Source organism: Oryx dammah, unplaced genomic scaffold, assembly GCF_014754425.2.
Source record: "Oryx dammah isolate SB20612 unplaced genomic scaffold, SCBI_Odam_1.1 HiC_scaffold_10, whole genome shotgun sequence".
In the NCBI taxonomy this organism is placed as follows: domain Eukaryota; kingdom Metazoa; phylum Chordata; class Mammalia; order Artiodactyla; family Bovidae; genus Oryx; species Oryx dammah.
Window position 1 is genome coordinate 41,929,631 of NW_024070194.1, and position 27,681 is coordinate 41,957,311.

A 27,681-nucleotide genomic window follows, 5' to 3' on the forward strand; every position below is an offset into this window, starting at 1 on the left:
ATGGCTGCTGCCTGCTTGTGCCAGGCCCTCCTGGCCTGGAGGTCTCCTTTTCTTTTCTACTTACTGGAAGATAAGTTCCCAGACTGTTTTAAGTGGGGTGGGACTTCTTGCAGATGGGGCCTCTCCCCTTTGGGGATTCCAGGGGAGGTTCTGGACAACTGAGTCCTAAGACCCGCTCTGCACCCAATGATGTCTTGGGTGTGGGGATGACCAGCCCTTGGAAATAATTAGAGTTCTGGATTAAACCAGTCTCCCCACTCCAAACTGATAATGGAGGCATTAGACTGAGATGGGGAGAAGGGTAGAGTCACCACGGTCAGACCAGGTGCAGGCCAGCCCAGGCACCTAGCCTTCTAGACGGGAGGAGAAGAATGGAAACTTGGAATCTGTAGGGGTGAGGTAGGGGCGGGGGTCTCATCTGCATTTTATCCTCCTCCATTTAATCACCACTCCCCTCCAACCAGCCGAGTTTGCCAATTAAAGGCCAATCTCTCTTGATTTCTTTGCTTTAGAAGGACATTTCGATTCACCCAGGCAGACAATTAAATCCCCTTCTCGCCTCGCCCTTCCCAGAGCTCAGAACAAGATGCTTCCGTATCTCTTGCCAGCTGCGAGCCGCAGGAAGGAGTTGATCTCAGGTGCTAACCTGCAGTTATCAGGATGCCAGACTCATTTAGGGGGCTCAGCTCTAGAACCTGAGACGATCCCTTCATTGATCCTGGAAATCGCTGTTTAGATTTTGCCCTTGCTCAGTAAACAACTAAAAGTAACTGCAGGATTTCTCCCTTGCATTTAACAGAATCTCTCTCTCTCTCTCTCTCTCTCACACACACACACACACACACACACACTCCACCCCCTCCACCCCCCGCCCTCAGTGTTAGACTCCTTCTCTTATTAATCATGAAGGGACAGAGGGACCACAGTCTTTATCTGTGCATGCTCAGTTGCTCAGTCATGTCCAACTCTTTGCGACCCCATAGACTATAGCTCGCCAGGCCCCTCTGTCTGTGGAATTCTCCAAGCAAGAATACTGGAGTGGGTTGCCACTCCCTTCTCTAGGGAATCTTCCTGACCCAGGGACTGAATCTGCATCTCCCGAGTCTCCTGCATTGACAGGCATTTTCTTTACCACTGAGCCACCTGGAGCACCCTCAACTATCCTTCCTAAAGCATTTAGGTCTTTCAGGGGGTGCTGCTCCTTCCTCTGAGAACTAACATCTCCCCCAAAGGACACAGCCTCCCATGTTCCTACGTTTGTATCGAAAGCTCCCTACTGAGACTTGGGCTCCCTCTCTGCCAGCCTCCCCCTACCTGCCCCCCAACAAAGACCTACTTCTCAGGATCCCCCTAGGCCTTCCTCCTTTCCCCCTCCCACCCCAGGACAGCCGAACCTCTTCCATCTTTGGCTGCTCAGACACAGCTGAACATTTGGGGGTGAGGGGACAGTTGCTGTCCAGTACGCCTAACAGCTGCTTCTAGATCGCCTGCCTGCACACAAAGCTCTTTGCAGGTAAAAGCAAATGAAATTGGCAAACTTACTTTGATGATCAGTGCTTTTAGGTTCTTAGCAAGATCCCCGTTTCCTCCTCCATTAGGACTAGAGAAAGAAAAAGAGGTTCCTATTGCCCGTAGTTTGCCATCCTCTGAGCGGACCGTGTGATTTAGCTGAGTCCCTGTCATGAGCTCTTTTCCAGGAGGAGGTTTGCACGGCTGTCATCTGTGGACATCGAACTCCACCATCTATTTGTGTAAGATAAACAGAAAGACATAATTGCCAGTCACCCACAATACAGAGGATTAGGATGAATCCTAAACAATGATCACTTAAAATTCAATAATTGTTGAAAAAAATTAAAAGTCAAACGATAAAGGTCAGTTTTCCTGAAGGCTTTCGGTGCAGTAAGCCTTCTACGATGATGGTGTTTTTAAAAAATTAAGGAACTTTCTTTGTCAAAGTCAATACTATGTCAAAAGAAATTCCTTTCTCATTTGCTTAAACCCCTTTCCTACGATAAAAGGAGTATTTTGCCAAGGAGATCGGCATGATACTGTTTGCCAAAATCAGCCAGCCTCAAGCAAAGAAATTTCTGAACATTTCACCACTGTAACCAGTGAATCTATTCTTTCCAAGATGCCAAAACTCTAATATCTTATAATTGTTTAAAGTCACTAATATAGTCCATGAGCTCTTCAGTTTAAAAAAAAAAAACTCACAAAATAAGACAGACATTCAAATCTGTAAAATTTTAGGATTTAAAATAGAAATAGTGATTCAGAGTAATGACCATTAAGCAAATTACACACACACACACATATATATAATATATTCCTTAAATGAGGAATTGTTCCTGAAAGTGCTATTTTGTTATATACATACCCCTGGACCGACCAATTAAGTATGTCCTTTCTTTGTTACTTACCTCTTGTGCCACAGTTTCGTGAAGGAATATAAAATGCATTAGAGTTGTGATAGATTTACTATGTGCCAATCTAGCTGTATATTTGATGATGCTCAACTATCTTTTACAAGATGCACGGTGGACGTCGTGTCCGAGGATTACTGTCCACCTGTGTTAGCCTTTGGTGTAGCTGTTTGCACACAGCTCCGAGCGTCTGGCCCCAAGGTTACTAACAGTGGCATTTTGTTAAATATCAGCTTTAATATAACTAAAGCTAATTAACCAATTTCATGACATATTTTTCTCTAAATTTTATGTTTGATAAAATAGCTCAAAGCTGCTAACTAAACTTCTCGCAAAGACTATCTGTTTGTATTTCTCAGTGTTCATGTTTCTAGCGACAAAATTTACACTGAAAGTATTTCTGGGGGAAGTAAACATATTGATCATTTTTTGATTAGTTAAAACTACGAATAAAATATTTTTAAATGTTTCTGGGTAAAATTAGAGTCGATTCTATGCAGAATAAGAACCTGTTGGCTTTGTCTCCTTCCTTTGGGCCATGTTTGTGTTGCTCTCCCTACACCTGCAGAGCCCTTCAGCTATAGGTCACGCTTCTGGTGCCCAGAGGAAGCCGAGATATTTTGGAAAATAATTCAGGAAAAACCGGCAGATATTATTGGGACCGGGTGTCACCTCCCCTGGCATTCTGAGACAAGCAACATTGTGTTTGGTGCAGGGGGGCGAAAAAACACGACCTAACAGTGTTTACCTGTGTATTCAGCCATGAAATTGAATATTATCGAAGTTGAAAAAATGCAAATCAAATTAAAACCAGGGAAAATTGTCTTTGGAATTACAGCGGCCCGGAGCTCCCAAGTGTTTGCTTAAATTGAAGCGTTTAGAAAATGAAAAACCTCTAAATTGACCCCTCTGGCCACGCCCCACCCCAGGAAGGAAATGTATTCCTTAATTCAACTTTTAATTCAACTACAAAGATACGGAGGCTCCAATACCCATTATTCGCCCGAGGCAGCAGTCACGCTGAAATAGAACTTTTTCTTTAAAATGAAGTGTCTTGCTTTACCTAAGCGTTACTAACGTCGGACCGCTTCAGAAACCCAGCGGCCCCGCGGTTCTCATTCCTCTGGGAACTGCAGTCTCTGAAACGGCCTCCCGCTCCCCGTCAGCAGCCTGGACCCTCCGCCAAGGCCAGGCAGCCGCCCCCTTCCGGGTCCTCGCATCCTGGGGCGCGCATCCGAGCCGGGCCTCCCCGCGCGGCCAAGGGCCCGCGGCGGAGATGAGCGCAGTACCGCGAGGTGCGGGGCAGGGGGGTCCGCCTAGCCCCGCTCGGCGCTCACTTGGCCAGCACAGGACTTCGCAGCGTCTTGGTCTGGGAGCCCGAAAAAGGGAAGAGCCAGACAGATATTTCTTGGAAAAAAAAAAGCAACAGGCAGACGGGTGATCCTTCTTGCCTTTTCCAGGTCCTACGTCGCAGGGGACTGACCCCGGGCGCCCCACGCACTGGAAAGGTCAACCTCACCCGCAGGCGCCCCGGCGCCCCCGGGGAGGGGCCTGCCCCCACCACGCTCTGCTACGGGAGAAGCGGGAAGCAGGGCTGGGGCCCCGCAGGTGCGCAGCACGCCGCTATGGGCGGGAGACCGCAGGGCGCGCGGCGGGACGCGAGGGTGGAGCGGCCCAGAGCTCTGCGAGCCTCGGGGGTGGTCAAGGGTGCCAGCTGGTCCCCGGCGGCCACGCCCACCAGCCCAGACCGGGATAGTGGGGGTCGCAGGGAACCGTGTATGGAGAGGATGTGCTGGCGTGGCCCGGGAACAGCTTTCCTCTCGGTCCGTGACCTCAGAGGACGCGCTGCCTCTGGTTCGACCCCATCCATCGGACCCCAGCCCGGGAGCCCGGGGCCAGGACCCCAGAGACCCGTGAGGGTTTTCTCTCGCTTGGGGAGGGAGGGAGGTTGGTGGCCCCGGCGTCGTTCGGTCCCCCCTCTTCCTGACACCCTGCAGGTTGAGGGGCAGCCCCGGTTCCAGAAACGCAGTGGCTGCCGTACCGATCACCCCCCAGGCGCGGGCTGGGGAGCCGCGGACGCCGGTTTATATGTGAAACCTTCCCCTGTATTTCCTTTCCAGGGACCCCTGGATCCAGACCAGCTCAACTATGGCTATGAAAACAGACCCGTGTCCCCTAGAATTTTTAACCCGTCCTTAAGTTGTGGTCGTGCCCTGGCCACTCGGGACCATATATCCAAGGAGAGTTGTGGGGGACCAGTTTATGTTTGTCATTTTCAAAACCAAGCGGAGGAAACGGCGGCCAATTAAAATGACATATTTTTATTTGCCTCGCACGTTGTCAGTGATTTGTCCCCGGGGATCCACAATTTTCCCAAGCCTGTTAACGGGTGACGATGAATGAGTGCCCCGTGTAATTTAATTTTCCTGTCACACTAAATAGAGCTACATTGTAAACCTTAGATCTACTCTTACTGATAGGATCGCCTTGTTTTGCCATTTGCACCATAAAGACCCCCAAAAGGGACACTGTATTGTGACCTCTACTCTTGAATTATTCAAGAACTTAATGACATTTTCCATTTTAAAAAGGGGAACTAATTGCCATTGATGTAAAGCATGTGACCTTCTCTGGGTGCCCAGTATGAGAATGTAGCCATCTGTATTCGGACCCCAGAGCTGGGAAACTGCAAGATGCTGGCAAAATAGGAGAAAGATGTGAACAGAAATGAGCTTCAGATGGACACTGGATTCAAACATATTGTTCAGTTTCACCCCAAACCATGACTTAGACTTCTGCAAAATCCTCTAATCTAACCTAAAATTTGTATTAAAAAAGCTTATCAACTCAGGCCTGGGTTTGGGGCACGACATGACTTTTTAGCTACGACAGGAACAGTAAAATTGTAAAATCCACTAGTCCTTCATTAATGTTAAATTACTTTGTGTGATATCAAGCAAAATATATAATCATCTACTCCCCTCCTCCATTTCTTTCTTTTTGCAATGAAACTCACAACTGTAAAGAAATTGAACCTTGGTATTTGCTATTTGAAAATCAGTCTTGAGTTTTTAGGAAAGCCAGTGCTGAAATTCTTCCGTATCAGAATTCTCACTTTTCAAGTTACTTGAAAATGGAGGCTTATCTTTCCTCAAAGTAAAAAGAGTTCCGGTGTATTCCCTACTGGTCTTTCACTCTTTCCTCAGCGCCCAGAGGAAAGAAAAGTGAGAGATAATGAGAGAAAACTTCTACCAATGTTGTCTGGCTTCAAAAATACACAGTGTATGAAGATGATTTGATGGTTTTCCTGATTCATCTAACTCCACTGTCAGCATTAACTGTGATAAAGTCTGAGTAGGTTGGGAAGTAAAATACTTTCCCGTGTTGGGCGGCAGATATTTCTTTTGAACTTTTAAAAGTGATGCCTGAGACAAGGAACTGTCATTTCTGCATCGAGTGGGCAATTCTTTTTAAAATTACGCTGAATGGACAGAACTCTGGTTTCACGGAGACGAAATATCCTCTGTGTGAGGCTGCAAATCCACATCTTTCTCTTGTAACATCACTGAAAAAGAATATGAGGTGCGTTTGAACATTTAACTTGGTTCTAATGAAGCCCATGTAATGTCAACAAGCTGGACGGAATCGCTGCTGGGGCCAGCCAGAAGTCAGGCTGAAGCCCAGCCCTTCATCTGTACAGGGGTGTGTGTGCTTAGGCCCTGAGTAGTGTCCGCCTCCTTGAGACAGCGTGGACTATAGCCTCACAGGCTCCTCTGTCCGTGAGATTCTCCAGACAAAAACACTGGAGTCGGTTGTCGTGCCCTCCTCTGTACAGGAGTAGTAAGTGTTGTTTTAAAAAGGAGTTTGTTATAAGGCTGTTGTTGCCCAAATCATATAATAGAGCAACTGTTTTTGTATTTCTTTAAAAGAAACCTGTTTCCCTCCTTTCCTTGATATCATGCTTTCTTTGTGTACAACATGGCAGAAAAAAATTGAATAAGGATACATAGTTCTTATTGTCAGATAATAAGGACATACTTAAGAAATATGTTTGAAACCATCACAATATTATAATTATCTTCCAATTAAAATAAAATTAAATTTAAGAAAAGAAAACATTTCAAGTCAAGAAAAGTTGGCACACAGAGTGTCAATTCGTGTTCTTGAATATTTCCTGTGATTAAGGCAACACTTTCTGGGTCAGATGTTAATTTAATTATAGAGATTTTTCACCTGGTTCTCCACATTTAAAAATGTTTCCAACAACTTGCTGTAGACAATGAGACATAGAAGAAATTATACATATCTCTTTGGCATTGTGTAGTGTCATAATCCAGTAATTTTTTCACAATGACAGTAGGCACTAGAAGTGAAAATTTCATTCATTTTTCAAACTGTCACCATGGATAAGTTATAGTTATTTTTCTTCTTATTTCAAAAAGCAACCCTCTTGCTCTGGGACCACTTGAAGTGCATTTTAAGTGCTGTGGAAAAGTTTGCGGCATCATTAGGGCATGGCAGAGCCCTCTCCTGGCCTCATTTTTGGGTCTCACCGCCTTCTGAATGGATTTCTGTGTTGATAATTCATAGAGCCTGGAGGAGGGACTCTATCTTGATTGCACTCAAATGGAAGGGGTATGCAAGAGATTCTGATTTAGGGCTATGTTTCATCCCGTTCCCATCATCAGTTTCCCCCTGCACTCCAAAACAGAAGGCAGGAAGAAAGAAGAAAGAAAACAAGAAATAGCGCTGAAACATATTCCCCATTTGGCTGTTCTTGAAAAGGTAAGTACCTCATCCACAGGGCAGGATGCCATTGTAGTGTTTCATTTGGAAATGGGCTCTTTATTTCTCTGTCAAGCCTGGTGGGAAGGGCTGCACTGGGCCTTTGCGTTTATGACTGTTAGTTTGGGTGGAGCTCAAGAGATAACCAAGAGATCTCTTTGGTTCTTTGTCAAGATGCTGTACGCTCACTGAAAGGGAAGAATGAGACAACTGTTGAGGGGCAAAGTGAGTTAACTTAGGATTCCTAGGCAGATAAATACAATCAGGCCAGCTTGCGCTTTTTCACATATAATGTCTTCAGTTTCCTAGGTTCCAGAGGGGTTGAGCAGCAGCTGGGGACTGGGGGCTCATCCTCCTCTGTTAACTGACCCCCAAGAAGACCAAGAGGGGCGTGTGTTCACCCTCTGCCTGAATTTGGTTACATCCTTCATTTCCTTTACATATTTTAACTGCTTGATATATATATATATTTTAATGTCAGCACTGGAGACATTTGACGCTAACTTTCCATCTGGTTCCATTTATCTGAATGTGTCCACCCAAATACATTTACTGGACTTCTGACTGTCCATTTTTCTTTCTTGGGGAATGACATCAAACCAGGATACCACTGACACGATGACTAAAAATACCTTTGGAAAAACTCAGTTTCTTCTCTTTAGCCAATACTTGTTTCATAAACAGGGACTGCAGCTTGGATCTGGGTCAGGACCCTGCTTATGCTGGGAGACAGCTATGCAGGATGGGTAAATGTGCCTTTTGGTGTAGAAACACCCTGCTGTTTATGTCCTCTTTCTTCTGGGAGGTTGTGGGGGGTGGGGGCTACAAAACCCCTACAGGATTTTTCACCTGGTGGATGAAGCTCACATGCTACCAGTATAGCTTCTCCAGGATGCAGATTAAATGTGTGGATCATGGAGTAATTAAACAGTGGACAAAACACGCCTTGAGTTCATGGAGGCTGAATACTCTGGACATAAAAGCCATCAACTTTGTAATGAAAATACAGGGACTTTTCAAAATAGGCTGTCAGGATGCGGTTTACTTTTCAAACGAGAACGACAGCTTAACCCTCTTTGACTGTATTCTTCTGTTTTCTGTAGATTTGCTTATTCGCAGATACTGGGACAAAAAGGTGAGATGGAGGGAGGATGCTTGTGCTCCTAAGAGGCCCACATGCCTGAAAGCACACAAGCTTCTCTCGGTGCTGAACTCCGACCTTCACAGGAGAGTCCCTAAAAGTCTATAACCCTGCCGTCAGCCTGCTCCTGGGGACCTTACCCCATAGTTCCCCATGAGGGTCTGGGGAGTGAGGTGGGTTCTGGACATGAATATGACCTCTCGGCATTAGGGAAGTGATACATGAAAATCACGATTTGCAGACTTGGGCCAAACTACCAGACCAACAACCACCAGAACTAAGCACCAAGATATGAAACATAAAACATTAAAGTTGCCCAAGTAGACGCTTAACCTCCCCAAAGTTACTAAAGCTTCTGATGAATGAAGAACGATGAGCAGCAAGTTGTCTAAGTCCTTGGCCAAAGGCATCGTTACTTCTCAATGACCAGATAAGTCCACGAGCTCAGAGTGATTGTCTGGGGGCAAAAGTGGTCCAGGACCCATGCCTTGTGGGTTTCTTTGCTGGCCAATAAAGCATGGGCAATTGGTCACTGCCTCACAGAAGGGACAAGAGTGGCCAGCCTGGAAACAAGCCCCATGAACTCCCCCCAGGGGGGTGCTTGTGCCCCAAGGAGCCCAGAACCTGATGGGCACAGGCCTGGATGCCTCTGCCATCTGCCCAGCACGGCACACACTTGCAGTGCTGACGAGGACGCATCCCCAGAGGGAGGGACTGGCCAGGACCTAGGTGAGGCCAGTGTGGACAGGGCTGTACTGCCCTTAGCTCCATTTCTAGGTATTAGGGTAAAGAAAGTCTCCCCCACCCCAAAAAAGGATGGAAATCAACTTTTTTGAAGACTGACGGTCCCTCACAAGCTTCAGGGGGGTTTCTAACATAGTGTTATTTTTTCAGTGTGCTTTGTCTCTGTGGAGAGGCTTCAGAAGGCCCTTGAAGTCCTCAGCCTTAAATCCGTGTTAATAGGGGAAGTCTCTCCTGTCTCTCTCTCTCTGTCTTTTTTTTTTTTTTTTTTTTGGCGCTGGGGCGGTTTGGCTGGGAGCAGCGCTGACCCAGCCGGCACTCGGGTAGACCCGCTATCATCGGCAGGGCATTTATTAACCAGCGCTCATTTGCAGGATCAATATTTCCAGCAAAAGAGTCCACACTGCAGATACACCACCATGTCTCTTTTTTTTTTTCCTTGACAGACAATTTATTTTATAAATACATCTGCTGGAGAAGAAAAGGCTGTCCGAAGGACTGTGTCTTTTATCTCTGGGATATGCAAAGCACATTTATTTTCAGCTTTTATCTCCGGAATTGTATGCTGATCCCATACATATAGATTGATTTTGTTCAGGTAGATAATGAAAAGTCAAGTGGAAAATTACACAATGGCACTCGCGATCCTGGTCTTATATCGGTATATAAATTGGTTTATTATTTCATTCTATTAAAGAGGCTTTATTTTTTTTAGTACCAGGAAAACTTCAAAACACATCAAGTTGTCAGCCTCACTGAATTTTCTTTTGGGGGAGGAAGAGAGAAGGAGGTAGGGGGAGATAATTTCTCTGGCTGCTTCTGTTAATTGTATGGGCTACATGGGCTTGTACTGGGCCACTTCGAAGTCGCTCATGCAGTTTCTGTAACTCTGGGAGCTTCCTGGGGCCAGGACAAAGATAACCATCACACATGTCCTGATACACAGGTGGATATTTTTTCACTCCAGGCATTTCTAAATTTTGTCACGATGACAGGAAAAGAGGTAAGCCATTCTACCACTGGCCACGCCACCACCCCCAGCACCAAGAGGCCAGGGGGGAGAAGGTGGCAGCCGGATAAAGGCCACCACCAAGGGACGGCTTGGAGCCAGAATCCTGAAGGAAGAGTTATTAATAAACATCTCCTGGATATTTGGTAGCCCGTGGAGCCTGCTCCAGCTTAAAGCAATTAATTCAGGACACTGACATAAACTCTCCAGGTCTTTGACAGCTTGGAGCCGAAATAAAAATGCTAGTTCTCCGGGGAAGAGAAGGGGATGGCTAGCTCTTTTCTGGACTGTTTGCTTATAGGCCCAGAGAGCAACCTTCCTTGCCGAATGAAATGCAAGGGCACAAACAATGTACCAGGGAGAGAATAGGAGATGGGAATGAACAGTTTGAACTATTTGCTCAGCAGAAGGGCACCACAATGCGGGGCTGGTGGCTTTCCCATGCAGCCACCATCCCTTCTTTGCGGTCTTTTGTTGTCCCTTGGCTCCTTTGGCCAGATAAGAGCACAGCTGCAGCCTTGCAGCTAAGTAAGGCTGCACTCATCCCCCTAAATCTCGGGGTGTCTTTACTGTAACGGGTGAGGCGTGGCTGTCTTTTCTTTCACCGGGGACAGTGAGGGAGGGAAGGGCAGAATGGAGTGGGGGACTGTGACATGCCTAGCGTCCGAATTCCTGAGTTTTTTCTTTCTTTCTGAAATCCAAGCTGTGATTAGGCAGGATCTTTGTGGAGTATTTCAATGGAAGGGTTCAGTGACTTCTTTGGTTGCCAAGCCAAAATGTTGCCTTTGGGGGAACGAAAGGGGAGGAGGTGAGTGTGTAAAATAGGGAAGGAGAGAGGAGGTAAAATTTTTGGTTTAAACACTCACACTCCTACAGCTGCTGAAAAGAAGGGGAAGTTTTGAACTAGCCATTTTGAAATTGTTCAATGATGATTTCGTCCCTTCTGAATATTTTGGACTCCTCCTTTCCACAATTAATCTTTTCAGAGTCCTAGTGAATAGAGGTTGCCATAAGCAGAGAGAGAACAGGATGAGCTGGTGATGGGACATAAAACATATTTATAATTTCTGTAAATTACTCCTTTAATCAAAGTAAATGTCTCCTAAGATATGATTGAAATGTTCTTTCCCATTTGCTCTTTTAAAGGCAGAGCCTATTTTAAATGCCATAAGAGAAAGTAGATGTGATAAAAATAAGCATAAAGTATGGCTTACACTAGGTTGGTTTTAAAGTTAAGATCTGAACCATCCGTCTGTTCAAACTCAGTGGGTTTTGCCACGGACATTGGTTTGGGAGCTGGGCAACAAGGCTGCATTCTATTCTAATAAGGTTTATTTAGCTTGAAAGGCTTTGTAAGGTGAAAAGGCAAAAAGTGTAACCCCAGAGAAAATTAATAGTTTACTTAAATTGCACAAAATGCCAGACCAGAAAGCCATTTGCAGGAAATACGAAGTTTCAATCCTGTTTGTGTGTGTGTGTGTGTTTTCACACTGACAAAACTCGTAGGGAAAAAAAAACCCTGCTGTGGATTTTTCCTGCTGGATTGTCAGAAGGGAAGGCCATGAAACCAAAGGCTGTCCATAGAGACACAGCTCCCGAAGACCGACCTCAGAGGGGGCCCCCAGGAAACAGAGCACCTGTGTCGACACCGGGGTCCCTCGCGCCAGCCCCCACGGCCATGGCCAGGGCCACTCGGGACAGGGTGACCCTGCCCACCCACATGTTCAGCGACTGCCCACTTTGCTCAGGATATGCTGTGGGATGGCTTTGTCCAGTAGAGCTGCGAAGTAGTTTTAACACCAAGGAGATCAAATTTAGTGAAAAGGGTTTGTGTGTATATGTGTGTGTGTGTTCCAGCCTGTATGCAATGCAGGGAAAGGGGATGGACAACAGGGATGTGTTCTTTTAGGTATTTGCATGTTTGATGGCCCCAGTAAAAGACCAAAAAAAAAAAAAAGAATCTTGTAACATATGTAGTTTTTGGTATGACTTTGTATAAACATGTATGTGTGAATGACAGTCTTTTTTCTTTAAGGACTATAATAAAAATGTCAAATCTGAGTTGTTTTTTATTTCCTTTGCAAGTACAAATTTTAAAATTTTATATTTAGGACAGAAATCACCCCATGTTTAAAGGAACAAATATATTGTTCTCTCCTGGTTAAGTGCTTAGACTAAATGTATATCATCTTCCTGAAAACTGAGGCCAGGGTGGAAACTGCAGTCTCCTAGGAGAATATGTTTTGTTTCTCTAACTCCTGCTATAAAGAAAAATTAGTCCAGGGAATTTTTTTCCAGAAAGGCATTTTAAGAGTGATATGGAAATTATGTTGAATCTTTGTGGATAACACAGGGAAATGACCTTCCTCCTTTTGAGATCATGGGTTTCCATGAGAGGAGAAGTGGTTTTTTATTGCCAATTTCTGCAAAGAATACTCAGGAACTGGTCTGCCTTGCAAAGCCGCCCTCGCTGGAGGACCTCTGAGCGTGGGGAATGCCACAAGGAGGGTAGGCAGATGCACAAGTCATGAATCAGGTTTAAAAGACTGTGGTCAGGAGCAAGAAGCAAGTGATACCGATCTTCTATGAGATGGGCTTGGACATCACACCAGCTGCCACAGGGTTTGATTAATGAGGCATTAAGGAGATCGAGTGACACTTACAGCTAGTTACTTATGGTGCTAATTTCAAAACACTTTGCAATAGACAAAGACAGTCTGCTCATAATGCAAAGTAATTTGTGGTATGTTCCTGGTGAATGCATTTAGTGAAGCAAATATAGTTATGCAGAATTTAAATTAAGGTTGACACTAATGTAAACAGAGCCCAAGAACCACTGTCCAATAATTTGATGAGGACACAGGTTTTAATCAAGCCTCTTCCACTAAAATAGCAATTTAAATCCCCATCGTTTAAACTGGATAAAAATGCTTAAGCTGTGAATATTGGGGCAAAAAATAAAAATTTACTAGAAAAGAAACAAGAAACACAATATCTCTGGGGAAACTATGATTTGACACAACAGAGGGATATCCATGCTGATTTAAACATCAGGTTGGTTTCAAGGCCAGATTCTGGAATCTGGAGGTATTTGCCTTGCGTTCTTATTGGGAAATGATGGTTTATGGGTCGTACTGACCTCAGAATAAAAGTGACCTTGGAATGAGAAAAGATAGGCTCTAAGATGATCCAGAGGAAATTTTTATTTTACTTATTAAAAGGAGAAATATTCCTCCTCCCACTCAACAGATTTCTATCTGAAGTGGAAACTTCAAAATTGACTGGAGGTGCTGGGAGGGGGTAGGCCCGTTAGGGAGCTGGGGGCGCCATCCTGAGGGTTGGTGTTCCCTTTGTAACAGGTAAGACAATCATCCCAGCCTTGTTTTGGGAGGAGGCAGTGTTGCTGTTTTATTTCCCTTCCTGAAATCACTGGGGAAGGGGTGGGGGTGGGGGTGGCGGGGGGTCAGGTTAATTAAAATGCCAGCAGCCCAAGCTCCAAGGCTTGGAAAGCCTGTATATGAGAAACAGAACAAAATAAAACAACAACTCATTCTGTAATCGCTTTGGGAAGGAAAAACAGGGAAAGATCTGGCCATGTCCTTTAGGGTCTCCTGACTCAACTCTCCGCAAGGGAGCCAGAGGTGGGAGAACCCTAAAATCTCTGAATTGTGATCTGACTGTTCCAGATCACATCAATGGCGTGTCTTCTGGGGAAAGAACTTTGTACAATGACGTATTATCATACAGATTCCGAAGAAAGGGCCAACAGTTATTTGAAAAAGAAATGTCCAAGGCAGTGAAGATGAGCCAGGAGGTGACGTTCTCACTCTCCACACCTGGGGAGCTGAGAAGGAAATTGGAAACTTCTATACTTTTTGGGTCCCGGCCCGCATCTTCATGGTCACAGGCCCACAAACAAAGAAACGGAAACTCGGCGGCCCCATCACGTCCCCCAGGCGCGGTGGACAGTGAGGGCAGGACCCGAATCCCTCTCCCTCTGCCTAGAGGAACGCCCTCTCCCTGACCCACACCCTTCCTTTTTGGGGCTCAGGGGCCCTGGGCACTGATCTGGGGCGGGGCAGGTCGGGACTCTCCTTTGGGAGTATTTCTGGAGGGAAACTGCAGGCTCAAACTCCCTTCCAAGGAACCTGTCTGAGAGGGGAAGGGAGAAGCGATGACCCTTACCCCTCAGAGTCAGAGGGAATAACTTGAAAATGCGCCTGTGTGAATCAATTCTGAAAACCCTGGGTCCGCACCACGCTCTGTATCTAAGAAGGACAGACTCTCGGGCTCCTCACATCGGGGCAGGCAGGCGGGTAGGTGCCACAGGCTTCCTGGGCAGAGGCTCTGCCCTGGACACAGCTCCCAGGCTCTCATTCCTGGTGGACAAGGGCAGGGCAGCAGGAGGCAGGGCACAGGCCAATGTGGGCCGTCAGCGGCTTCCATGTCTAGTGAGCAAGGGAAACTTTTTGTCAGGGCTGGGAGGTATGGGGCTTCTCTGGGGCCTGTTTCACAGTTTCTTTACCACCCAACTGACCCCCACTGTGACTGAGGAGGTGAGTCTCCAAGGGTCACTCTACAGCTGCCATTAAGATAGCATTTCTGCCCTTGGGAAGCCCGCCTGACCTAGCCCGGCCAGCTGCAAGCGGGAGGGTGGCCCCATCTCTGTCTATGGCTATTTCCCAGCCCCCGAGGGACAGAGACTCCTGCTGCTACTCCGGGCACAACCCTTTAGGCCCCCACTCTGCTTTGAGCAGGGTTCCAGCAGAGAGCACCTGCTGCCTGAGGCCATGACCAGCCCAGGGCTGTTCCTTCTCCCTGCCTCATCCTCCTGGTCCTCACTCTGCCTGCTTCCTGGGATCTATGCACAAAGACACACATACACAGAGACACACACATACACATGCCTCCTGCTTCCAGCAGAGAGCGTGATACTCACCCCCCTCCCCGGACTCGCTTGTGCCCTCCAGTTGGTCTGGGTTCAAGGGACAACACAGGAGACCATTCATCATTCCTTTCATTTTACCCTTCCATCACAAGCCCAGAGTCTACCTGCCTTGGAGGTGGCCTGTCACGTGCTCTCCAAACAGTGATCTCTGCACTGCTGCATGACGCAGGACTGATTCCAGCTGCTCCCAGATCCAGCCTCGCTGCCCTGAAAAGATTTGAAATGCCAGCTCCTCTCTTTTGGCCTTGGCTTCTCTCTCTCTGTCAGAGGATAAAACAAAAACGATTTTACAGTCAGATGTTTAAAAGACAAATTTCCTCGAAATGAGTGATGCTGATGTTTCAGGTCTGTTTCTTGTTCTAGAAACACAGGGCAGGAGAGGATGGAGCAGTTAGCACTGGAGATTCACCGGGCAGCCCTCCTGTCCTCTTACCTGCTCTGGGAAAGACACTGAAGCTGTTTTTCCTGCCCAGCCCCTCGGTTCACAGCTTCAGTGCAAATCCCAATGTCAGCAAGGTTGGTTTTTGTTGCTGTTCAGTTGCTCAGTCGTGTCCGATTCTCTGGGACCCCATGGCCTGCAGCATGCCAGGCTTTCCTGGCCTTCACTGTCTCCTGGAGCTTGGTCAAACTCATGTCTATCGAGTCGGTGATGCCATCCAACCATCTCATCCTCTATCTCCCCATTCTCCTCTTGTCCTCAATCTTTCCCAGCATCAGGTTGCTATGGTTTTTATGATTATCTCAAGAATTTGTCTCAAGTGAGGTTCAAGGACCAGGAGGGGCAAGTGCTCAAATCCCATTGGCCAACAAGTCTCCCAGGATCACCATCCCCCCCCCCCCGACACCCTACATGGCTGCTTTTCCCACAGTGACCATGATCTTCAGCCACCAGCTCTGGGCCCAGAGGCCTCCACTGCTTCCTTTTAAATGGAGAAGAGGTGTCTAGGCTTTCCTCATCACTTTTGCAGCATGTTCACAGAACTACTGACTCCTTCTGGGCCAGAGCCCAGGAACCCTCTAGACTGAGCTCCGGCCTCTCAACAGCAGGCTGGCCCCTGAGAGAGCCGGGTCATCTGGGGCTGGCTCTTCACAGCCGTCAGCCTCCTGCCTGACTGCTGTTGCGGTGGACACTTGCTTCTGTGTGCCCACAAGGGCTGTCCCTTGTCGATGCCAGCACCTGTGGTTAGGTCTTATCTTAGGGAGATGGCTGGGAGGGGTGAGACCCTTGCCCTGGATTAAGGGTCATTTTGCACCTTGATGGGTGAGAAATGGTTGGCTGATGGGGGTTTTGTGGTCTGGGAATGTTCACCGATAAATAGGTTTAGTGACAGGCTTGAGGGGGGGACTGTCACTAATCTGCTGACTTCTACATGCTTTATTTTGACGTGTTGCTTCTAATAAGTCCTGGGGCCAGATGCAGGGCTGAGTGGTTTCTCTCAGATGTTTTATTTCATTTCACTTGGCTGCACTGTGAGGCACATGGGATTGTGGAATCTTATTAATAGCTCCCCATCCAGGGATTGAACCCACACCCTCTGCAGTGAAAGCAAGGAGTCTTAGCCACTGGGCTGCCAGGGCAGTCCTTCACACCTTTATTTTCTACGTTTCAACATCTCCTCTCTGTTATTTCTTCCTCATTTTGGGGGCCCAAATGTGGGCTCCTGGGTGTGCCCTCCACACTGTCTGTCCTCAAGCTTCTGCCCTGCAGGCTCTGCCATTGCTAAACCACTGATAGCATTGATTACATAGAAGGACCTACAGTTTTTACTTATTCTACAGAACTCTTTATATGTGCAAGGGAGTCAGCAGCTCTTCCAATCCCCATATATTTCCTTAACCATTCATTATTCAGGATCTGAAGCATTTGGGTACTTTTCAGATAAATAGGTAAATACTTAACTCCCCTAAAATGCTGTCTGGCACATGGCCCAGTGTTTTAGAATATCCCCTAGCTGATGGAACTCCTTGTTATGTATTAGCAGTTTTCTAAGATGAATCCAGGGATGAAAAGGTGGATTCTGATAGCCCAGGGACATTTCTGGGGGCAATCTGAGGATCTGTTATCTGCAAAGTCAGAGTCTCACCAGCTGGGGACGTCCATTGATTTAAACCAGGGAGCAGTTTCCATGTCCTTGTGAAATTTCCAATTTACATTCTTTTGTTACTTAAGATTTCACTGGTCAAGGTATAAGCAGTATCTCGTCTCTCCCCCTTTTTAATTATTTACCAAATCCTGTTAGCTCTTCTTTCCTAAGGTCACATTTTTCATGACTTTTCCATTCTCTCTGCCAGCACCCTAGTCTAGGTCCTGTATGATGAGGAAAATCTTGGTGGAGAAGAAAACCAGCTTCTAGCACCACTGATGTTGTTACCAGCAGTTGGTTCCTAGAACTTATGTCACTGCATAGCGGTGGGGGCATTTTGCACCAGATGCTTTCCCCCTCGTTACCATTGTGCTTTTTCTTTTTTTTTTGGTTGCATCCTGCAGAATACAGGTTCTCAGTTTTCTGGCCTGGGATGGAACCTGCACCCCCTGGCTTGGAAGCACATAGTCTTAACACTGGACCCTCAGGGAAGTACCACCATCGTACTTTTCATGAGGCATTTCACACCTAGTGCTTCAATGTCAGTGACAGGCCACATTCTAAATATTGCTTTCATTTAAAAAAAAAATCAAATTTGTCATGAAGACAATTTTTATATTTAGGAAATCTTGATGTTTTATATGTGCTGATCTACTGTATCTAGAGTCTTTAATTTTTTCTGCTGATCAAAATAGAATTAGATCTTCTGCAGGAAAGAAAGAACTTGTATTTTTCTGCTAATGTGTCAAAAAGTACCAGGGGTTTGCAATGGACGGATCGAGTGGACTGCCTTAATCCACACACCAATCAGAGCATAATGGAGAGAGAGGTCACAGGATGTTGGATCCACATCGATGTGATGCAAGAGGAACAAGTCTAACGTGAGCCAGCAGGAGACACAGCAGGGAACAGAGAAGCCCCGTACATGGCCCCATGTGGATGCTGTCAGTGAAGCCCTGTGTCAGGAAACAAGACACATTACCCGTTTCTGCAAAAAATAACCATCAAAAAGAAAAAAAAAGTAAAAGAGTGAACTTATCATTTAAAAGAAACTGAAAACATACATTAGCAAAATGCCATGGGTGGACCTTGTTTGGATTTTCACTGGGATAAAACACCTCTTCCTCCTCCAATCCTATGAGACAAGTGGGGAAATTCAAACACTTCTGGGCTGTTCAGGAATTACTGCTAACTGTTTAGATGTAGCAATGCTTTCCATAGGGTCGCAGAGTCAAACATAACTGAACAACAGTCTTTATCTTTTCAAGTGGCATTCAAAGAATTAATGAAGGAAAGGAGTGATTTAGAAGGAGTTCGATCTAGACCTAACCTCCAGATGAACCAATTGGGAAAGAAGGTAGATGAAGTAAGGGTAAATCGGGATTGGTTGTGAGCCAGTGACTGTAGGAACAGAGTGATGGAATACACTATTCTTCCCAAGGTGTTTGAACATTTCCAAAATATTAATAAAAAATGGAAAAATTGGGGCTCACATTCATTATGACATTTGCCCCAAATCTCCTGGGAGTTTAATGTCAGAGGTAGACTGGTTCTAGGTTGGTCATCTTCCTGTCCATTTGGGCCCCACACTCTCCTGGATTCTCATCCACTTCCTTCCTTGGGGTGACTGCTGATCTGGCTCAAGTCCTCAGTAGGGGATGCAGCAACCAGCTCGCTTCTCATGCTTTCCCTCATTCCCTGCTGTTCTGTTTACTAACAGAGTGCCCTCAGGGGGATGACCCCTGAACACCAGTCTGATGGTTGTCCCCCTTGAGATGCTGTCTGTGACAGCAGTGGACACCATTCACTTTTTGACACTCTCTCTCCCTCTGGCTCCCATGATGATGCAGCTACTGACTTTCTTCTGGTTTTGAAGCCACATCCATAACTATCCGCTCATTCTCCTCTTCATCCCAACCATCACCTCCCCATAGAGGACCCTCCTCTCAGGATCCAGCCTGCCTTCCTACTGACCTCTGTAGTCTCACCTCTTCAGCTACCAGACAGCCTTACCTGGAGGCTCCATCATCACCTCACATGCACTGTTTCCACGTTTCCTGAGGCCCAGTGTTTCCTGCCTGCTCTCCTTTCATGAAGCCTCATCTCTCATTGATATGCTTCTCCATTCTCACCACACATACATCCAGGCCCTCTTGTCTCACCTCTGGGTTGGCATCCCTAGCATCTTTCGCTTTGTGGACTGGCATCCAGAAAGTACCACTGAGCCTCCCCACTCCTGAGCTCAGCCATCCTGCTTCTTGCAGGATGAAATTCTAAACTATTTCTCCACCAGCCTCCATCTGATCTCAAATGACTCTTTAAGCCTCATTTCCCACCATGAAGACTCCACACTAACCTGCTTATTGACAGCATCCTTCCTTTGAGTTCTATATCTTCCTGGTCCTTTCTCCTGGAGGATGAGGCTGGTCCTTCCTGTTGCAAGCCAGGACCCAGCTTACTCGCAGCCACAGACACAGATTGCTTCACCTGGCATCATCAACATGGTTTACCCACCCTTCACTGGGCACCTGGTGGAAACACGACTCTGAGTCTGCCAGGTGTGAGGGCTCACCTCTCCTGCCGAATTTTTTTTTTAAACTTTTTTACTGAAGTATAGTTGATCTGCAATATTGTGTTAATTTCTGCTATTCAGCAAAGTGATTCAATTGTACATAGACATACATTCTTTATCTATATATTCTTTTCCACTACAGTTAATTATGGGGTATGGAATATAGTCCTCTGTGCTATACAGTAGGACTTCGTTGCTTATCCTGCCAATTGTAGAATGGAGATAAACCCAAGCCAGATGCCCGTCCTGGCTGGTTAAAGCTGAGGGTGCTGTACCGGGCAGTTGGCATGTAACAACTACGAGTTAACTTCATTTACTGGTGTTTTCTCTCTTGCATGAGAACATGAGCATTTTAGAATTGGGGCTGTCTCCCTCACCTTATGGCTTGCAGCCCTCAGCCTAGAGTTGAGAACAGAAAGTGTCCAATAGCAATTGCGAAGTAAACGCCTGTGACCACCTCCCCCACCCAACCCTAAGTCCAGCCCAGCCTGTCCTGTCACATACGGGTAGAGATGCCAGAGTAGCTGTGTGCCCATTGGCAGATTCCTGGGAGATGCCCACTTTCAAATGCTCTGCCTTCCCCCGCCCCCCTGTAAATGCACTTGTATTTCTTGATTTTAAAAATACCACTTACTAGAGCACATTTGTGGTTTACCTAGACTAGAACTCTGCCGATGGTGCCTCTTGCTGGCTTAGGTACCTTGGGATGGAGTGTAAGGGGTTGTAGAGAGGACTGGGTGGGTGGTATAGGAAGATGAGTGAGTTATCACATTACCCCTCCTTCCCCAACACAGCTCACTGAAGCTGCCTTTTTCCTTTGCAAATATCGTTCTGAACAATAATCCCAAACTCGCTTTTTATATGTCTTACATGTTAAAACTTACTAGAGTTTTAACACAACTTCCAAGAGACCTTTCACAATCTATTGTAATTATAAAAGCTTTTCTGAAACCCTTGAAATCCTAGTTATCTGTGAAGGAAGATGTTAAAAGACTGAGAAAAGTAGAGTGAAAAGAATCAGAGACAAGTGTTTCAATTGTTGGGGAGTTCTAGGTGGTTTTGAAGGGTGTATAGGAGTTTTCTAGGCAAAGGAGAAGAGATGAAGGCTATTCCAGGCAAAGGAGAGCACATATGCCATCTCTTAGTCCTGAATTTCCTGCTTGATCTGAGGGCATTATTTTTCTTTTACTGAATCCAGGGGAGAAGTGAGATGCCTTATGTATCTGGCTTCCTGCTGTGTCCACAGAGTCAAGGGCAGTGCCTGGCACAGAGCAGTCACTCAATAAAAAAGCACGATGTTGGACTATGGCATCCCTTGTGCCTGATGTAGAAAAGCTCTGTTCACCCGCTCCTGCTCAGCCTGTCAGTATGCGGCCGCACCCTTTCTTCTGTTTCTGCTCTTGTTCTCTTAGCAAGAGGCTTGCTTCTGAAATGAGGGCAGCCCTGTGGGTCATCTCCCCACCTCGTTTAGGCACTCGCTCCACTTACCCTCCCACCACTGTAAACCGAGTTCTTTCTCTGCTCAAAAACCATCCCTGACTCCCCAGCACCTGAGGTACTCAGTATAAGTGTTTCTTGGCTTTTGTGACTTATCCCAATATGATCATTTCACTTTTTTTCAATTTCGTAACTTAGGTCTTACCTCCGTAGATTCCGTGATCCAGCAAAATGGAAGTATTTCCTGTTCCCAGAACACGATTTCTATTTCCTCACCTTTAAATCTTTCCTTCATGTGGCTGTCAGGATATGGAAGCTCTCTCCCTTTCTGATGAGATCTGATTACACTGAGGACCAGTCTCGGGCACTACCACCCCCATGAGTCTTTCCTAATCAAACCTTCTAACGCTTTGTGTCTTTCTCGTGATACTTGACATATTCGTCTTGGGACGTTACTCTCTGTGCCTGTGATTCTGAGATCCTTCAGTAGAGTGGATGTGCTGGTATTTGCAGGATCGAACTAAACACCAGTTATGGACCAAACCCTCTGCTAGCTGCAGGGAATCCTGCAAGGGTGACCTTCTGGGAATGATACAAGAGAAAGTATGAGGAATTGTTTTGTAAATCCGGAAGTAGTATGCAAATGAGGTACTCTAAAGATGATGATGAAGATGGTGGTGGTGATGATGGGGGTAATGGTGATAATGGTAGTGATGCTGGGGGTGATGATGGTGGGGCTGATGGGGGGAAGATGGTGGGGCTGATGGTGTATGTACATGACATTTGTATTTCCCCCTCCAGATCTACTCCCGAACCTTCTCATCCTTCTCCATCCCCTGGGAGGCTGACCCTATAGACTGTTCAGCCAGGTTGCTTGTTCTTTGTTTTTCTGTTGAGTTCACCCAATAGGAAATATCAACGAAAAATCAGAGCATGAGGAGAGAGAATTTTGGTGTTTGTTCCCCCAGCTCTCTCTCTCTTTGGTGGGCCTCCATTTGACGGTGGTTGCATTCTGAAAGTCTCAATCCCTCTCAGCTGATCTGTCCTCTATACTGAGAGGTTATACCAGATTCCACTAACCGGTCCCCATGTTGTCCCTTCAGGACTAGGATGGTAATACCACCTCCATTCTGTGGTTGCCAGTCCCAGGGTGTGTCCACCAGTAAGTTCCCTCAATCTTGCCTGAACGGACTTGGCAAAATCCTCCACAATCTCCTCTTTTTAGCCTGACGTCTACACTTCTTATCAAGGCCCTATGGACACAATAGTGATTGTGGTGGAGGTTACCGTGGTTGCAGTAATTTTTCCCTCGGCTGGTAGTCAGGGAGTCCTGATGAGTAACCATGCAGAGAGGCTTGAGAATCATGGCAGAGACTGGCAACATGCTCATTGTGTTAGTTATCTACAGTTGTATGACAAGTAACGCCCAAATTAGTGGCTTTAAGCAATAACAAAAAGATTCTATGTCTCAATTTTTTTTCCCACAGGTCAAAATTCTGCAAAGGACAATGGATGGCTCATTTGCTGACTGGTCTAGCAGCTGATCCCGGCTGGTGGCTGGGGAACTGTTCAACTGGAATGCACACACAGGGCATCTCCTTGTGGCCGGGACTTCGTCCCAACACGGCAGCTGGTGTCTGAGGTGAGCCCAAGAGACAGAGAGAGTGAGGCAAGCCAAAGGCGTGCTGCCTTTATCAGCTAGTGGGAAGTCATGCGCAGTCACTTGTTACCATCACAGCTGCCGTGTTAGTTATAAAGGCCCACCCGGGTTCTAGGGGAGGGAAGGAGCTCCTGTGTCTCATGAGAGGAGTGCGGACATCAATGATAGACTATTGATCATGTGAAGTGGACTAGAGTGATGTGAGCCACTGGACTTCATAAATCTCCCCTGGCACCTCCCTCCTTCCCCAGCAGGGCACTGGTGCAGGATATGTGGAGATGCTGATGCCATCAGCATCGGGGAGCCTGGGTCCTTGAGTCACCACATGGAGGAGATCCATCCAGTCTCTAATGATTTTGTGGGTATAATAACTGCACTTTTAGCGTGTTAATCTTCTGAGAGTTGGCAATTGCTATAAGGCTTTTTATCTATACCCCCAAACTCGAAGCCACGGTCTCCTCCCTCTTCTGTTAATAACGCATGTTATCAAGACCACAAATGTATGATGAAAGTAAGGGACTGGTGTTCATTTCTTTTTCCTCCTTATAATCTATGCACCTCCTCACCCTAAGAAGGAGCAATACGATGACCACCAGAAGAAGAAGGACCTCGTGGGACTGCCTGGGTCACTGACCAGCACAGTCATTGACGCAGCCAAAAATGTCTCGGCCAAGCCAAACAGTGGAAAAGGGAAAATGTTAACATGACGGCTGTAAATATTCAGTCCTTCTTTGGAGGATTTAGGGGGAAAATGGAAATGGTGGTGCTGGAAATGATTGGCAGGCAGGTGTCTGCAGGGGCCTCCCCACACGGTCCAAGACACTGTCTGAAGGAGATAGCGTGCCTGACGCCTGTCCCAATAAAAAGCCTGGGAAAAGCATCTGTCAAGTGATATTTAGAACTGACATTTTCATAAGGATCTGGTCTACGGGGGGTTTTTGTAGGGCCCAGAAAAATCACATTTCTCATCCTTCCTCCTCCCACCTTCTGCAATTAACCAAGCTCACGGCATTAAATGTATATTCAAAATGACTTGCGCTAAGGACAAGTCATTGTGTTAAAGTTTTCAAAAGCTTTTATTTTTTTGTCCTGGCTGACCCTGTCCCTAAAAGTTTTTTATTAATAATTTTGACAATAATATTCATCCCAATGGTAGCAGCAATAATAATGCAAATAATTTCAAGAATTACTTTTTTCCAAATCATTTGAGAGTAAGTTGCACACAGCATCACTTTCCCCTACCAAATGTCTCCTATTTACTGCTAAGTATTTCCATGTGTTACTTTCTATGAAATGGAGTATTTTTTGTATAACCACAGCACAGTTGACCATCTCCATAAATTTAATGTTGACAGTGTTTTTTCCTAATTTTCCATTAGTGTTCCGATTTAATCAATAATTTTCACTCAAGAATGTACTGTTTGGCATTCTCCACCCCCAGCACATGATACTATGTGTCTGTGATTTCCTTTCTCTGAAATAGTTCTAGAACCTTTTCTATGCTTCATGATATTGACAGTTTCAAAGAATACAGATCCTTATTTTGATTTTCCCCTGTTCCCTCATAATGAGATTCAGGTTGCACTCAGCTGCCGGGTACCCACAGGTGATATCAAATCCTGCCCAGAGCATCTCTTCAGAAACACAGTGGTCCATCTCCCCCCATTGCTGGTATTGGTTTTGATCACAAAGGGCAAATGACTTATTCTTCTAAAGGAAAAGGCTTTTGAAGGTATAATTTCCTGGAATCTATTTTCCCAGTAAAAAAGTCTGTGGACTTTCTAAGGATGAAGCCTGGGGTGTGAATGTTTTCTTGGTGGAAGAAAGCCAGGCAGATATATCCTAGCAGCTACTGTGCTTTTGTGCAGCTGGATTAGCGGGCATGGCTGGGTCTCCACACCTATGACAGGGACAGAAGACGGGCCCAGGACACCTGCACAGGCAATGTCTGCTGAAGTTGAGGGCTCAAATCTCAAGGTGGACCCTCCATCTGGCGCTAAGCTTTGGGAAATGGAAACACAGACCCTGCATCTATTCTCCGTCAACTGAGAAATGCCTGAAAGAGGAGGCTGACTGGAAGCTGTCCCAATAGATGGACGTCCCTGCTTTCAACATGGCTACTGTCCTGTCTATTTCCACATTCACCCCAGGGAGAGAAATAGGAGGGATGCTCGCCCCACTTTCAGGGACACTGGAGGTGGGTGGCTAACACATAGCCTCAGGGTCAGAAAAGGTCTGGATAAACTGGCCTTCACGAGGTTAAACATCAATTGTACATTGTTGTTGTTATTGTTTAGCTGCTAAGTTGTGTCCAACTCTTTTGTGACCCCATGGACTATAGCCCACTTGACTCCTCTGTCCATGGGATTTCCCAGGCAAGTATACTGGAGTGAGTTGCCATTTACTTCTCCATTAAATAATCACAAGATGACATACTGTATTTCCTTCATTTTAAGAGGCTACTCTCTACCTTCTATTGCTTCTGAACTTTGGATGCTTCCTAAAGTCTGTGTCAAAGGCAACTAATTGTTTCACAGGTAGAGTAGCTCCTGATAGAAAATCTACCTGAGTGCAGATATTCAACTCACTGTCACCTGGTTTTTCCTCCACCACTGTTTTCTCTGAACAGGAATTCATTTTTTACTGGGGTGTCATTCACATACACTAGAGTGCATCCTTCTTATCGTAAAGTTCCCAGGGTTTTGACAAACGCATGGCATGTGGGCTTCCCAGATGGTCAGTGGTAAAGAACCTGCCTGCCAGTGCAGGAGACGCAGGTTTGATCCTTGGATCAGGAACATCCCCTGGAGGCGGAAATGGTGACCCACTCCAGTATTGCTGAGTCACTTCAGTCGTGTCCGACTCTGTGCGACCCCATAGACGGCAGCCCACCAGGCTCCCCCGTCCCTGGGGTTCTCCAGGCAAGAACACTGGAGTGGGGTGCCATTTCCTTCTCCAACGAATGAAAGTGAAAAGTGAAAGTGAAGTCGCTCAGTCGTGTCCGACCCTCAGCGACCTCATGGACTGCAGCCCACCAGGCTTCTCCGCCCATGGGATTCTCCAGGCAAGGGTACTGGAGTGGGCTGCCATTGCCTTCTCTGCACTCCAGTATTGCTGCCTGGAAAACCTCATGGACAGAGGAGCCTGGTGGGCTACCGTCCATAGAGTTGCAAAGAGTCAGACATGACTAAGCGACTGACCACACACACACATATTGTCATATAACCAACTCCAAAATCAAGATACAGAACAGTTCCACAAAAAGTGCCCTTGTGCTTCTCTGTAGTCAAACCTTTCCTCCTGGTCACCGGCAATAAATGATCTGTTTTCTATCCTTTGCCTTTTTCAGAATGTCACAGAGATGGAATTAGGTCTGTGCAGCCTTGCTGTGCCTGGCTTCTGCTCTGTGCATGCCTTTGAAATGAATCCCCTTTGTCACGTGTATCGGTCGTCAGTTCCTTCTCCTGCTGAGTAGTACCCATGGAGGGATGCTCCACAGGATGTTTAACTAGTCTTCATTCAAAGGACATTTGTGTTGTTTTCAGTTTAGGACTATTATGAATAAAGCCATTATAAACATTCGTGTCCAGGTTTCTGTGTGGACATAGGTGTTCATTCCTCCTTGGTAAATAGTTAGAAGAAAGATTTCTGGGTCATATGGTAAGTATATGTTTAACTTTTTAGGGAGCTCCCCAACTGTTTTACAAAGTTGTTATACCAGTTTTCACTCCCACCAGCAATATGTGAAGGTCAGTATTCTATAGAAATTCTAATATGGGTATATTAGTATCTCATGGTGGTTTAATTTGCATTTACCTAGTGACAAATGACAGAGAAGGCAATGGCACCCCACTCCAGTACTCTTGCCTGGAAAATCCCACGGATGCAGGAGCCTGGTGGGCTGCAGTCCATGCAGTCGCTAAGAGTCGGTCATGACTAAGCAACTTCACTTTCACTTTTCACTTTCATGCATTGGAGAAGGAAATGGCAACCCACTCCAGTGTTCTTGCCTGGAGAATCCCAGGGACGGGGGAGCCTGGTGGGCTGCTGTCTATGGGGTCACACAGAGTCAGACACGACTGAAGTGACTTAGCAGCAGCAGCAAATGATGATGAACATTTCTTCATACGATGATTTGTCCATACAGCTTCTTTGGTGAAGTGTCTGGTCAAAATTTTTTTATTGGATTATTTTCTTTTCTTGAATTTAAAGTGTGTGTGTGTGTTTTAACATATTCTGGACAAGTCCTTTATCTGATACATGTTTTGCAAACATTGTCTCCAAGTCTGGGTCTTGTCTTTCCATTTTCCTATCAGTGCCTTTTTTTTTAGCTGAGCCTCACAGTTTGTGAAATCTTAGTTCCCTGAGTAAGGATTGAACCAGGCCATAGCAGTGAAAGAGCTGAGTCCTAACCACTGGACTGCCCAGGAATTCTGAATAGTGTTTTTTTAAGAATAGTTTTGCTTTTTAATTTTGGTGAAGTCCAATTTATAATTTTTTTCATGTGTTTTTTCCTGTGTGTTTTTGATGTCATATTTAAGAAATACTTGTCTAATTCAAGATCCCAAATGCTTTCTGACTTGCTTTTTTTCCGAAAGTGTTATAATCTTATGTTTAGTTCGATCATCCACTTTGAGTTTATTTTTATATATGTCATGAGGGAGGGATTAATGTTGTGTTCATTTACCATGTGAGGTTTTTGTCTTCCTACAAAGATACTATTAAGTCAAGGATACATTTCACATAGAATCTTCAGTTGAAAGAAGCATAAGACATAACAGTGTGTCTCAGTTGTTGAGTAGGTTGAAATCATGGCATCCAGGTCAAAGGACATACTAATCTTGCAAGCTGGACAAGTTATGTACGTGTTGCTGTTGT

The 27,681-nt window shown here is 45.9% G+C and overlaps 1 long non-coding RNA gene across 1 annotated transcript; it reads left to right on the top strand.

The window, feature by feature from the left end:
* Positions 1-4,111: 4,111 nt before the first annotated feature.
* LOC120869334 lies at positions 4,112-26,670 on the top strand. Its single transcript, XR_005722523.1, has 3 exons — positions 4,112-4,123; positions 18,010-18,506; positions 26,637-26,670. It is a non-coding gene; the product is annotated as an uncharacterized LOC120869334 (long non-coding RNA).
* Positions 26,671-27,681: the final 1,011 nt, after the last annotated feature.